Here is a 13,535-nt window from a genome sequence, read left to right as displayed (position 1 = left end):
TACAATGTAGAAACAGGCCATTCAGCCCAACAAGTTCGCACCAACTCGCTGAAGATCATCCCACCCAGACTCACACCCCTAATCTATCCCTGCAATTCTATTTCCCATAGCTAATCCATCTAACAATAACATCCCTGGCCACTACAGGCAAATTAGCATGACCAATCCACTTAACCTATACATCCCTGGATGCTGTGGGCAATTTAGCAGGACCAATCCATGTAATCTATACATCTCTGGACACTGCAGGCAATTCAGCATGACCAGTCTACCTAACCTATACATCCCTGGACACAATGGGCAATTTAGCATGGCAGATTCACCTAACCTATACATCCCTGGACACAATGGGCAATTTAGCATGGCAGATTCACCTAACCTATACATCCCTGGACACAATGGGCAATTTAGCATGGCAGATTCACCTAACCTATACATCCCTGGACACTATGGGCAATTTAGCATGGCAGATTCACCTAACCTATACATCCCTGGACACTATGGGCAATTTAGCATGATCAATCCATCTAACCTGCACAACTTTGTACTGTGAGAAGAAGCTGGATGAGGGCATAAAGTTGAATTCTGCACCAAACATTATCCAGCAAGAGTGGAAGTGACACCATATTTGTTTGGGAAATCAGTACATATTCCTGGTGGTTGTACACAAAAAAATCAGGCATCATCCAAATACGCTATAAGATGTGCACTTGAAGCAGGGGGCTTGTGTTAAATTCGTATTTGTGCATGCCTGGAACATCTTACTTTTTTTTCTCTTTGTTCTTTCCTGGATGTATGTGTCACAGGTGGTAATGGAATTTGTTGCCTTGTCCATTTAGATTGTCATTTCAGCTTCTAGAATGTGTTTAGGATAAGTTTTACTCCATTTTGGAACTGTTTCTCTCTTTAAGACTTATGCAAGGTGAATTTGTCGAGTGCCTAAACTGTCTCTTTTTTCCCCTTTTCCCCTCACCATGGCCCAACCCAACTGTTAAGCTTTCACTTTCCTTCTCTGTGTCTCTCTCCTTACGCCCTGTAATCATATGTGAACAAGATCATTGCTATCACTGAGCTTACTGTGGATCAACATTATAGTTCTGAGAAAATCCTGCTTTAAAATCTTCCCCCATAAAGAAGCCTGTCCTTGTAGTCAGAGATTTTAACACTTACTATATCCAAACCATCATGTGGTCTGGTTCTTATCACATCATAGTTTATCTTTTACTCTAAATTAACTAAATTAGTCCAATTTGCCTGCATTTGAGCCCATATCCCTCTAAACCTTTGTTATTCATATAACTGTCCAACTATCTTTTAAATGTTATCACTGTACCTGCATTACCACTTCCTCTGGTAGTTCATTCCACATACAAACCACCTTCTGTGTGAAAAGGTTGCCCCAAGATACTTGCAACTAATATTTCAAATTCCTAACTGTCCTTCCTTTTACCTTCCATTCACCTCAACACCGGTCCCTTGATTCTCTATTCCAATCCTCTTTTCATATATTGTTTCGCTTCCCTTCAAATTTCCTGTGATCTTCCAGCTCCATCACCTTAACACCTTTGTTCTTACAATTTACTGTCCCATTTCAATTTCCCTTTCATCCCCAAAAGTTCTTGAACGCATTGTCCCCTCAGAAATCTGAGACCATCTTTTCCATAACTCCATGGGTGAGTTTGTCCTTTCAGGTTTCTGCTCCGTTCACTGCACTGAGACAGCTTTTAACACAAATGATATATTTGTCACAAAAGTAATCTTTCCCTCATCATCCTTCTCTTCCTGTCATGACATGATTGATCATACAGTCCTTCTCCAACACCTTTCCTCCATCATCCATTTATCTGGAATTGCCTAGTTTCCTTCTCATCTATTGATTCAAAACCAGGAAATCACCAGCAAAGCTTTCTCTTGCTGCTTCCAATCTATTTCTTCTTGAGACTCCCAACTATATATCTTTGACTTCCTTCTACTCAAATCAGGAGAAGTAGCAGGACTGGAATGCTAGTTCTTATTTTGACAAGCTGTTATCTGACTGTCCATAGACCCTGCCTTTGCTTCAATGCACTAGTGCCTGCAGGTGTAAGATAGAGTGACATTTCACATTGTGCGATGTTTTCCTCTTCTCTTTCTGTTCCTTAAAGGCTGTGGGGAACTGTTAGACCTGAAACGGAAGAGAAAAGAATTAGCAGTTAATGGCATGGTTTAGTAGAGACAGATGGTTCACTTCTGAAGGCAGCAGCAATTTATCATGCATCATGTTTAAGACAGAGACTCAAGCAAAAAGGGATGGAGAGGAACGTGGTTTAAAACCATACAACACTTATCTTCCAGCTTCATCAAAACATGGTGCGCCATTGTTAGTGCAGTGAGACAATTTAAAGACACAAGTTTCAGGGTAAAATATTGACATGTGAAAGCTGACAGAGGTGTGAGGAGGTGCAGAAACTAGTAGCAAGGAGAGTGGCAGGTGCAGAGCAAGCTGCTGTAACAGGAGCAGAGCAATATCTCAGGGAGACTGCAGTTAATCAGGGGAAACACAGTGTGATCAGAGATCTTATCAAATTATTGAATGATTTTCCATAATGCAGCCATGTTGTTATGTGGTAGCATTTACATTCTGCACCTCTCCCCCATCATATTGTTCTGGACACTTTCCTGCTGCCTGGTGGAGAGAAAGTGCTGTTCCTCTTCTACCAAATCTTCAAAGCTGTGCCATGTGAAATCCAAGAGGGTGGGGGGATGGAAAGTTCTGTTGTCTTGTATTGTGCTAACTATTGTCCACAGTCATTATTCATTGTTATTTGCAACCAAAGTGCCTCTTCCCTTTAAGAACTCCCATCACTTATTGAATGGTGTCAGCCATGCTAGATATTAGCTTCCACCCATTAGGCAATTTACCAGGGAACAAAAAATTGGTGAAGTTAATTTTTGATGAAATGCGTACTCAGCAAGCATCTTAAGGTTATTTGGGCAAAATATTCTCTGAAATTCACATTTGAAAAAAGCATAAACTCACCTCTCAATTTGTTATACTCAATATTAGAGGAAACTAATCAAGTCTTAGCTTAATATATGAGAAAGGTTTACAGCAAGATTTGACGTATAATTTGGGCAGCACGGTGGCTCAGTGGTTAGCACTGCAGCCTCACAGCGCCAGGGACCCGGGTTCGATTCCTGCCTCGGGCGACTGTCTGTGTGGAGTTTGCACATTCTCCCTGTGTCTGTGTGGGTTTCCTCCGGGTGCTTCAGTTTCCTCCCACAGTCCAAAGATGTGAAGGTTAGGTGGATTGGCCACGCTAAATTCCCCCTAGTGTTCAGGGGTGTGTGGGTTATAGTGGGATGGGTCTGGGTGGGATGCTTCAAGGGGCGGTCTGGACTTGTTGGGCTGAAGGGCCTGTTTCCACACTGTAGGGAATCTAATCTAATCTAAAAAAAATTAGGACACAGAACCTGTGCCCTTCATAAAAACAACTGCTCTGCAATACCATCGTTAGCCCACATGGTGGAGTCCGTAAGTAAAAACTAGTGATTATGCTGCAGTGGAAATTTTTGAGTATTGTAGTGTCAGATACATGGCTGGGGAAAGCATCATGTGCTCGGAAAGGGAACAGCAGACAGTGTGAGGTAACAGCATTTTGTGGGCAGTATGAATAAGATACTTCTATCCATGTCAAACAGATTGTTTTTAATGGGAATAATATGAAAATTCTTATTTCAATATTATGTATGGAAATAATGCAAATTATGATGCAATGGCTGGAAAGTGGATTTGAACCAGAGAAAGATGTGGGTCTTTGAGAAAAAAAATGTTTTAAACTACTGCTCTGGCAAAATGTTGTACACGCAGTTTATTTCTACATTGTCGTCATCAATGACTGTACTATAAATTTGAAAATTCTGAATCTCTATTTTATATTAAAACATTTGGCATTTGTCCAAAGGTTTACTGTTTCTTCTGAACTGATAACTCATGATCCATCTTTCATTATCCTTTTCAGTAAAATATTGAAAATAAAGAAAAGGAACATGAAGAATTCGTGGAAAGAAATGAAAACCAGAATAAATTAGAGTGATGAGTAGCATGATATGAATTGAGGTATGTAGGAAATGCTTGCGACAATAATCAAGTTGCAGTATTACTTCAATACACCAAAGAATATGACAAGTTTGGCACATGCACTTATGACTCACCCATACTGGTGAGTTTTTTGTTGGCCTGGGGAAACGTGACAATTAAAAGGAAGTGAAGACTAATGCATGAAGAAGACCTTTTACAGCACTACATGTAGGCCTGGAGGAGCTGGAATGCTTGAACATGGTCTACCAGTGTTAACTTGTTTCCTCACCATAATTAGTCACTTACTCTGCCCTCCTGTGGTCAGATCACCATAAACTCTAATCTCTTCCAGAACCATGATCTCTCCCTGATCATTCCTTCTGGCTATTACAGTCTGGACAATCCATTCTTCAGGATTTCTCGGCTGCAGCCCCCCCTCTCCACTTTTGACACTTGTAATCTTCCTGCGGTCCTTTTGATCCCAAATTCACCTCCAGCATCAGCCTTAAATCTTTTCCCTTGCTGTCAAAATCATCCGTCAATATTCTGTCCCTTCCAACAACAGACTCCAGCCTTCATTTCCACACTCTGATGCCAGATTCCAATCCCACTTTCTGATCTCTTCCTCTGTGTTCTTCACCTCTGGCTGCAGCCTTGTGCTATTTATGGGAAAAGAAGGCACAACATATTAATTAATTTGTGCCATTAAATTTGGCCAAGCCTAGGGCTTCAAGTTTCTCAAACTAGGCAGTTCTCCACCAATGCTACTGCCAACCACCTCTGCAACAACCCCATTCCCACTCCAGTTTTAGGTCAATATTGGGACTCAACTATCCAATTAGAGATGCAGACATTAGTAAAGAGCATTTATATATAGTAGGTTTCTTATTTCTTAACATGGGTGTGCATAAAGGTATTCTCATAAGTCTTTAAAAATATTGATACAAACATTCTAAAAATTCTGGAGCAAGACCCTAAATAAATCTAAATTAAGAGAACATTTCATACATGGCAACACTAGATCTGACTATTGTTTGTTTACAAGACAAATTCAATCAGCACAATAAAATTTGAGGGCTACTGCATTATTTCAGCAAACATAAATAGAAGATTTGGCCATAGGTTAATGTTCGTATCACACTAAGTAATTTTATTACTTCAATAGAGCAGCAAATATATTGGTACAATGATCAGTGTGTGCAGATCCCTGGAATAGCTGTATAGCAGTGCAAATTTGAGGGACAGTTGTCCTTCAGTCCAGAATTGACAAGTATGTTTAGGACACATGTTTTGGGTATAGGTGTATGTCTGTTTATTTTTAAGAAAGGTTTTATTACTAAAATAAGCCTGCAGTCTTCTGCCAATTTAAATATTGCAGTGTCTATGAAATTAATACATTTTTCAGCTTCCCTCTATCGATAGTGTTGGTACACAACTTGGTGAGCACCTCACAGAAACAACTCCACTGCAGGCTGAGGAAGAAACAAGCAAGGCCGCTGGCACTTCAAGGATTGCTGGAGACCAGCCAACTGCTCAGCCCAGAAAGGACAGTGCCCAGTCGTATCGGCAATCACAAACTTCATCTACATGGCCAGGGCAGAGCAGCAGTAGTAGACAGACATAAGGAATACGGTGGTCCTCATTGCCCAGAAACTGCAGCAGTGTCACAAGTCACGTGACCATCTATTCAGATCCATGGAAAGGTTGGGAGGTCAAGATCAGTACAGAGAGTTGTCCAGGAGTAACTGTGTCTGGAAGGTGCAACACGCAGACAGAATCAATGCTGTAGAATGGCTAGGGATTAGGCAGCCTGTGTGCCGGTACAGTGCATGGGTCCATGATTCGTGTTCTTTCCCTTTAAAAATTCTATGATTGGTGGTTGGTGCAGCTCCCTCTCAAGTGTTGAGTCCGACCCACTCCAATGTGCCCACAGTCATTTCCTTTCCCATGGGGCGCTTTCAATTTCCCAGCATGATGAAAGTGACATTGAGAGCTCTTTTGCCTGTGTCTTCCAGCCTTAGCCTCACTCAATGTATTGGTGAAACCCTGAATATCCTTTTCATAGCCCATGCTGTTAACACGACAGGTGTCACACTTACCCAGTCCCCATCCAAACCTGACTCATGTATTTACACCTGCCTACCTTTGGCACCCAGCCCCTGACATGTGAAGTGACTATGCCAAGTGTGTTCATTCATTGCCTCCTGCTTCAGACCAGGACACTCCTGATGGTGGACAATCCCCTTTCCAATCATGCTTTACTGTACACCCCCACCCACAGATGCCTTTTCACTACTGTAACTGAGCCCTTGTTCAAACCCTGCAGCCCTAGGTCCCAAAGACTGATCTACCAAGGCTCAGGACCTCAGCAAGGTCCACACTTGCTCCCCTCACTTGCCCTTCCTCCTTATTTTCCATGGACTGACTTAATAGACTGACCAAAGCCAATCTCATTGATCAGACAGCCCTGAGCATATGCACCCAGACTCCTCACTGATGCCAATACACCTTCCCTACCATGTTTGTCCTAATCCCTGGACTTGCTGCTAAGAGCCAACAGACAGGCTGTCATCCACTCCCTGGAATGAGCAACCTGATTGAGTACACTCTTACCAGACATTTTGGTTAATCCCCTGGACTGGAAAAGGAAGATATCCTTGATGCTCTCTGCTAGGTCCCCGACTAACAGGCCCTTCCATTGACTCCTGTGAGCTCTGATCCCTTACAACCTTGAGGCATGGCTGCCTGCTTCCTGCACATGCATGTGTTTGCTACATAAGTTGTTGGCGCTTAATGAAGGTGTAAGATAGATTTTGCACATTATCATTCCAAATGCCCTCTAGACTGAGAACTGCTGATCAGTAAGGCAAGCTTCCTGTTTAGTGATTGTGCTAATTGGCAAGGCAAGGCAAAGCATGACACTGTGAATGTACACGGAAATGCTAAATGAATGAGAACTAAGAAAGCATGTGCATTGAATTGCTACCTAGTCCAAACTGTAAGCTTGGCGCCTGTCCCTGTATAGGAACTAACCCTGCTGCACCCTTTCAATGCTAGTTTCTGGTGTGGCCTGCAAAACAAATCTGTGCTTCTAGGGTGCACTGCCATTGTATAGTAAATGTCTTATGACGACCAAGATGGATTGGCAGATGTGGATGCCAGTGCCTTGAAGGAAGGATATGTATGCTTGGTAGACAATAAAATTCTGCCCAAAGTTAATGTTTGAAGTCTAAAGATTTTTTGAAATTGTAGTGATTAAAACCAGGTCGATCTTGTTGACTATAAGATCCTTGATTGTTAACCTGGGCCAATCAGGAAAGCCCTGGCTGACCAACATAGTCAGGAGATTTCAGTTCAGGGGTTTGACTCCGAGTTGGCTGGGCACTGCCAGTGTGCTGTGCACAAGTATTAACCACAAGAAGTGCTACACCTGGCCCCACACCTCCTCTCTCGCCACCATCCCAGGCCCCAAGATGACTTTCCACATCAAGCAGATGTTCACCCACACATCTGCTAATGTGGTCTACTGCATCCGCTGTACTCGTCGTGGCCTCCTCTACATCGGGGAAACCAAGTAGAGGCTTGGGGACCACTTTATAGAACACCTACGCTCGGTTCGCAATAAACAACTGCACCTCCCAGTCACAAACCATTTCAACTCCCCCTCCCATTCCTCAGATGACATGTCCATCCTGGGCCTCCTGTAGTGCCACAACGATTCCATGCAAAGGTTGCAGGAACAACAACTCATATTCTGCTTGGGAACCCTGCAGCCCAATGGTATCAATGTGGATTTCCCAAGCTTCAAACTCTCGCTTACCCCTACCACATCCCAAAACCAGCCCAGCTCGTCCCCGCCTCCCTAACCTGTTCTTTCTCTCACCTATCCCCTCCTCCCACCTCAAGCTGCACCCCCATTTCCTACCTACTAACCTCATCCCGCCCCCTTGACCTGTCCATCTTCCCTGGACTGACCTATCTCCTCACTACTTTCCCACCTCCCCTCACCTTTACTGTCTCCAACCCCGCCTCTTGGACTTGTATGTCTCCTCCCCGCCTATCGTCTCCTCTAACCATCTTTGATCCGCCTCCCCCTCCCTCCCTATTTATTTCAGAACCCTCTTCCCCTCCTCCATTTCTGATGAAGGGTCTAGGCCTAAAACATCAGCTTCCCTGCTCCTAGGATGCTGTTTGGCCTGCTGTGTTCATCCAGTTCTACACCTTGTTATCTAGGAAACAAACATGCACTGATAAGGAATTGCAGGGTTCAGGACCTAGTCTGCAGAAATGCAGCTGCCAGTCGTGTATCAATTAAGATTGGAGATATACAAGAGGCTAGAGTTGGACAACTCAGAGAGTGGGAGAAGATTTTGTGAAACAACATTTCTTCACTTTTTTACGAGCACTTGTTTAGAAAATGTGTTACTCAACATTTTGAACACCGGTAAGAATTGAAAAAAATGCATCATATAAAGACTGTGACTCCCTTTATTGTTAGAAGTCACATGACACCAGGTCCAACAGGTCTATTTGAAATGACAAGCTTTCAGAGTACTGCTCCTTCATTGGGTGACTTCTGACTTTGTCCACACCCCTGTCCAACATCAGCACCTCCACATCATCCCTGTGTTATCAGTTGGAGGGATTTTAGGCATTTTCTGTGGTCCATGAAAATGATGCGGACAAAAATGTATAGGGCTGTCCAAACATAGTTGCATGTGAAACTCAGGATCTCATGTACAATGTAAAAGAGAACTTCTCCCCATCACATAGACTGCCTGAAATGAGAAATGAAACTAATGTTTTGGCCTCCATTGCAAATAGTCTTTGCACTGGAGGTCTTGATTATGTTCTGGCACCATCGTCTGCCTCTTCATAAAATTTTAATCATGTTTTGTTTGTATTGGAAGACCTGGTTCCCCCAAAATTTGGGACTCCTTCAAAATGTCACAAGCAACACATTGAGAGCAAAATTAAAATAATTAAATGCGTACATGAATTGTAATTTAAACAGGATATGCCAATTTGGACACATTTGTTGGTCCCTTTAAATAAGATAACTTGATTGGTCCCAGCTATGTTGGCACAAACCACACAAACCAAGTAAAGGTGAATTCTGATTAGTTATAGACCATCTTTTGAACTGTTCTGGCTGAATTTAGTCATGACAGTAATAAAACACAAGTTCAAGTAAACTGAAGAGGGAGATCGTAGTCATTGGAAAAGACCTAAAGATATATTTCCCAAATCAACATTATTTCTTGTCATTATCAAAGATCTGACATTTGTATTATTAATAATTATTAAAGTGCTTCCCAAATACGAGGTGGATTGTTGAAATTGGGACACTATCACTCAGCTTAAGGATCTGGCTCACAGGATAAGAATCTTTCACAAATGAATTTAAGGTTCCTGAGAAAAATCAGTCCATGCAAGCAGCTTCAGCCCAGCTCCTGCAACAAATGAATTGCACAGAATCCTCAGTCTCCTTCACAGACATAGTGAATGTGAGAAACTAAACATTCACATTGATATAGTGATAATACTCTGCTGAGGACGGGAATAAGCCAAATTGTTGAAGCAGAACAGATACAAGCTTTCCTTAGAATTGGCCCATAGTCTACCTAACCTGAAAATGTTTCATATTACCATGCAATGCTAAAAGTGTAGAAAAAGTGTTTAATTTGAAAGAACTGGTATCTGTCACCTTGATATCACCAAATATGATTCACCAAATGTATGAAGCATAATTGCCCAAGTTTCTAAAATCATTATCAGTGACTTGTATGGATAATTATACTTAAATTACTTGCAACATTAACACATGAAACCCTTACACAAATACAAATAAATCATCTTAAAGAATAAGGTAAATATTTTTTGGGGTCCCATTTATATTCAGCAGGAAGTAAAACATTCCTTTGAATTTGACTTACTAAAGGGATGCATTTTCTATTTTGTCAAAAATTATTTTGGAATGGTTTGCAATGGCAGAAACAACCAGCTTGTTCAGGCAGGGTTTTGTCAATTGCCGCTTGATAGATGGAAATGCAAAAAGCTGCAAATCACGATGCATTCATATGATTGCCTGGGACATGGGAATGCAGATGGTGCTAATCACCAGAGCTGGTGCCTTTGAGGTACCTGGATAACACTGCCTTCTCTCAAGTGGCTTCAAATATGCTCACAAGCAAGCATGTTGCGAGAATTCTGGTACAGAGTTCCTGCGCTCAAAATCTGATTCGCCTGAAATGAGAGTCCTAATCTGTGTAACCGTTTGTTTTGACAGGGTGGATTCTGGATGATGAAGTTCCCATTTGACCTTGATTGCACTCTCACTGCCTCATGCAAATGCTGGTCCCTAAAAGATTCTACGGGCTGTCCTCAGAGCATGCTGTCCATTATGCACAGTTCCATATTTTCAGTAGGGAAACAGTCTATAATCACGGACCTGATGACCTTGGAAGCCTTATTATGTAGGAAAAATGGTGTAGTAAGGCATGGAAGGGACCTTTAGATGAATAGAAAGCAAAGCTGATGTTATTCTCTGTAATTTTCTCTATAGCCATTTCTTTCAGTGAGTGAAGATACCAAGAAGGCCAAACTAGTGGGAAGGAATCACAACAGGGCACAAGCTTGACATTCCCATGTTCCCTGTGATCTGAGGAAGGGACACTGAACCTGAAATGTGAACTCTGATGTTTTCTTCACAGATGCTACAAGACCTGCTGAGCTTTTCCAATGACTTCTGTTTTTGTTCCCTGTGATCTATTCTTGGCAGTTCCCTGGGAGAGAATGGACATTGCATTGACAATCTTTGGGTGGTCTTCAGTGAGTAAGAGGAAAGGAAGACCACCAAGAAAACGTATATTTTGTTTCATTCTTGAGATTGAGGTAGTGCAAGCAAAGCTATTACCTTTTGCCCATCCTAAATCTGGAAAGTGATTTCACAGTCATTACAATATAGGAAGAGACTACTGTATCAACCAATGTGGTGTCTCAGCTTCTACTGAAACCATATACCAGGTTGGATACAACTGAGTGTCTCAGTAGATCTAATGGGAAGACAGTGAAGCAAAGTTTGTAAAGGACTGGAGTTACGTATAGGTCTAGATCACATGAGTATCACAGTTTGCCTTCCTTAAAGGACAATAACAGACTGATTGGGTTTTGATGGTAATCTGACTTCTTTATGCTCCTGTCTCTAAATGTGTGCGTGTGTGTGGATTGGTGTCTTTCATGCATACAAATACTATTTCTTTTATTTCATCTTATGACCCTTTCCACTGTACACACTGGATAAGATCTCCATTGAGCGCCAACTTGCTGGCTGTTTCTCGCCTTCTCTGTACTGATCAAGTATCCATATTTTTTGAGCTTGCAAAAAATTTGATAGATTCGTAATTTGAAACCTTCTACAGTAGTTATGGGTTTTTTTGGGTTCTCTAGGACTTCTCTCTGTCTTTGAGCATGTATATATAGCAATAGAAATCATTAGTAAATCTTTCAGAACTCCTGGCCACCACAAGGATGACCAATCTGGTGCTCTGCAATTCATGGTACTCATGTGGTGTCGATGTAGTTTTTCTGAGTTTTCTTCTAAGTGTGAAATTAGAAAAACCAATCTCACATTATACTCTACAATATCGTCTATTATAGTACAATGCTTCTGAAGTTCAAAGAATGTTTTCTTGATTATACCACATTGACATTATTCTGCCCAATCCTGTGAGAAACACAACAAATTGAGATGCATTCCTCATCTTGCATCTGCACATGACAGATTTGGTTGTGTTTGTTTCTATATGCCAATCATTGTGTTTCAGTAGACTAAAGATATGACTCAATGTCCTCAGTGAAGTTAACATTCTGTTGTGTTGGGGTATCAATTGTTGCTGTGGAGAGTGCATTTGCTGTTGATTACTGTTAACCCTGTACATCTGTCACACAGCAAATAGGACATTGAATAGTGCAGCATAGAAACAGGCCCTTTAGCCCACCATATCTGTGCCTACTATGATGTCATTCTAAACAAACTGTGTCTGCCTGCACATGGTCCATATCCCTCTACTCCACGCTTGTATATGTGTTTGTCTAAATGTCTCTTAATCATAAGCAAATCTCATCAATGTCAACTGGAATGTTAGTATTTTAGGAGGCATTCTTGACAGTTTCTGCTCATCCAAAAAGGAAAAATATGGAATTTGCTACCAGGAAGGCTGCAGGAGCTTCAATAGCCAATTTCAGGTCAATAACATAGACTGAGAATTTTTCACAAGCTGATGTGACTGACAGAGCACCCTTTTCAATGACAGTCAAGTTTACTGTCTGAAGGTGCTCAAGACACATAATAAATTGATTGTTCATATTACGCTGAAACATCAGTCAAGATCATAATTTCCTTGATCCTTTAAAGTGCCTGTCCCTGATGTGGATTCCATGTTAACACTATGTTTGAGCTTTTTTTAAGGGTAACCATAAAGGCTGTGGCTTGCAGATAATTGAATAGAACGTTTTCTAGCTGATTAACATAGAAACATTGCAGCAGTGGGCCATACGGGCTTTCAGGTCTGCTCGGCCATTCACTATGATCATGGGAAACCCTCTATCTCAAAGACTCATTCCTGCTTTCTTGCCATACCCCTTGATACCATTAATATCTAAAAATTTATCAATCTTTTTCTTGAATATATTCAGTATCTCAGCTCCTGCAGCCTTCGTGGTAGCAAATTCCATATGTTGACAACCATTTGCCTCAAGAATTGCTTACTTATTGCTGTCCTAAACAGCCTGCCCCAATCCTGAGATTGTTTCCTGGTTCTAGACTCCCTAATCAGGGAAGGTATCCTCCCTGCATCTTGTAGCCTAGCCCTGTTAGAATTCTATATATTTCAATCATATCCCTTCGCATTCTTCTAAGCTCAAGTGAATACCATCATATTCATACCAAGAAATCATTGAAGGTCTTGTATTGACAAGAAATTGGGATTCAGTAATGTGTCTTGTCTTTTGGTGACCTGTCATTTATACACTTAGCAGTGACAATGTATCCTAAAAAGAAAATGGACATTTTTGAGAATTCAAACTTTTTTAATGATAAGTCAGGCCATTTTCCTGGAAATGATGTAAAATGTCTCTAGCCCTCAGAATGCATTCTTCAAAAGATTCACTAAGCTGCTGTCCAAATGGGCCTATAATTCACCAAGCCCTTGAAATATATTCAATATTGCCCTCTGGTAAATTTCTGATGCTGATATTGTCACAAATGGCAAACAATTCGAACAAAACATATTGAATAGAGTTATGAATGGTATTCATAACCTTGACTTCGCATTTAAAGGAAGTAATAAAAAATCACTCCTCATGTAAACTTTGTGAACATTTCACTTTTAGGTAACTTCAGTGAACATTCAGATGCTAAAGAACAAAGACAGAAGTTGCTGGAAGGGTCACCGGACCTGAAACACTAATTCTG

At 41.4% G+C, this 13,535-nt stretch overlaps 1 long non-coding RNA gene across 1 annotated transcript; it reads left to right on the top strand.

The window, feature by feature from the left end:
* Positions 1-3,570: 3,570 nt before the first annotated feature.
* LOC125461228 (uncharacterized) lies at positions 3,571-7,170 on the top strand. Its single transcript, XR_007249433.2, has 3 exons — positions 3,571-3,627; positions 4,002-4,099; positions 5,466-7,170. It is a non-coding gene; the product is annotated as an uncharacterized LOC125461228 (long non-coding RNA).
* The last annotated feature ends 6,365 nt before the right edge of the window (positions 7,171-13,535 follow it).

This window comes from Stegostoma tigrinum, chromosome 19 (genome assembly GCF_030684315.1).
Source record: "Stegostoma tigrinum isolate sSteTig4 chromosome 19, sSteTig4.hap1, whole genome shotgun sequence".
Classification (NCBI taxonomy): Eukaryota; Metazoa; Chordata; class Chondrichthyes; order Orectolobiformes; family Stegostomatidae; genus Stegostoma; species Stegostoma tigrinum.
This window is presented reverse-complemented; position numbering and strand designations above follow the sequence as displayed.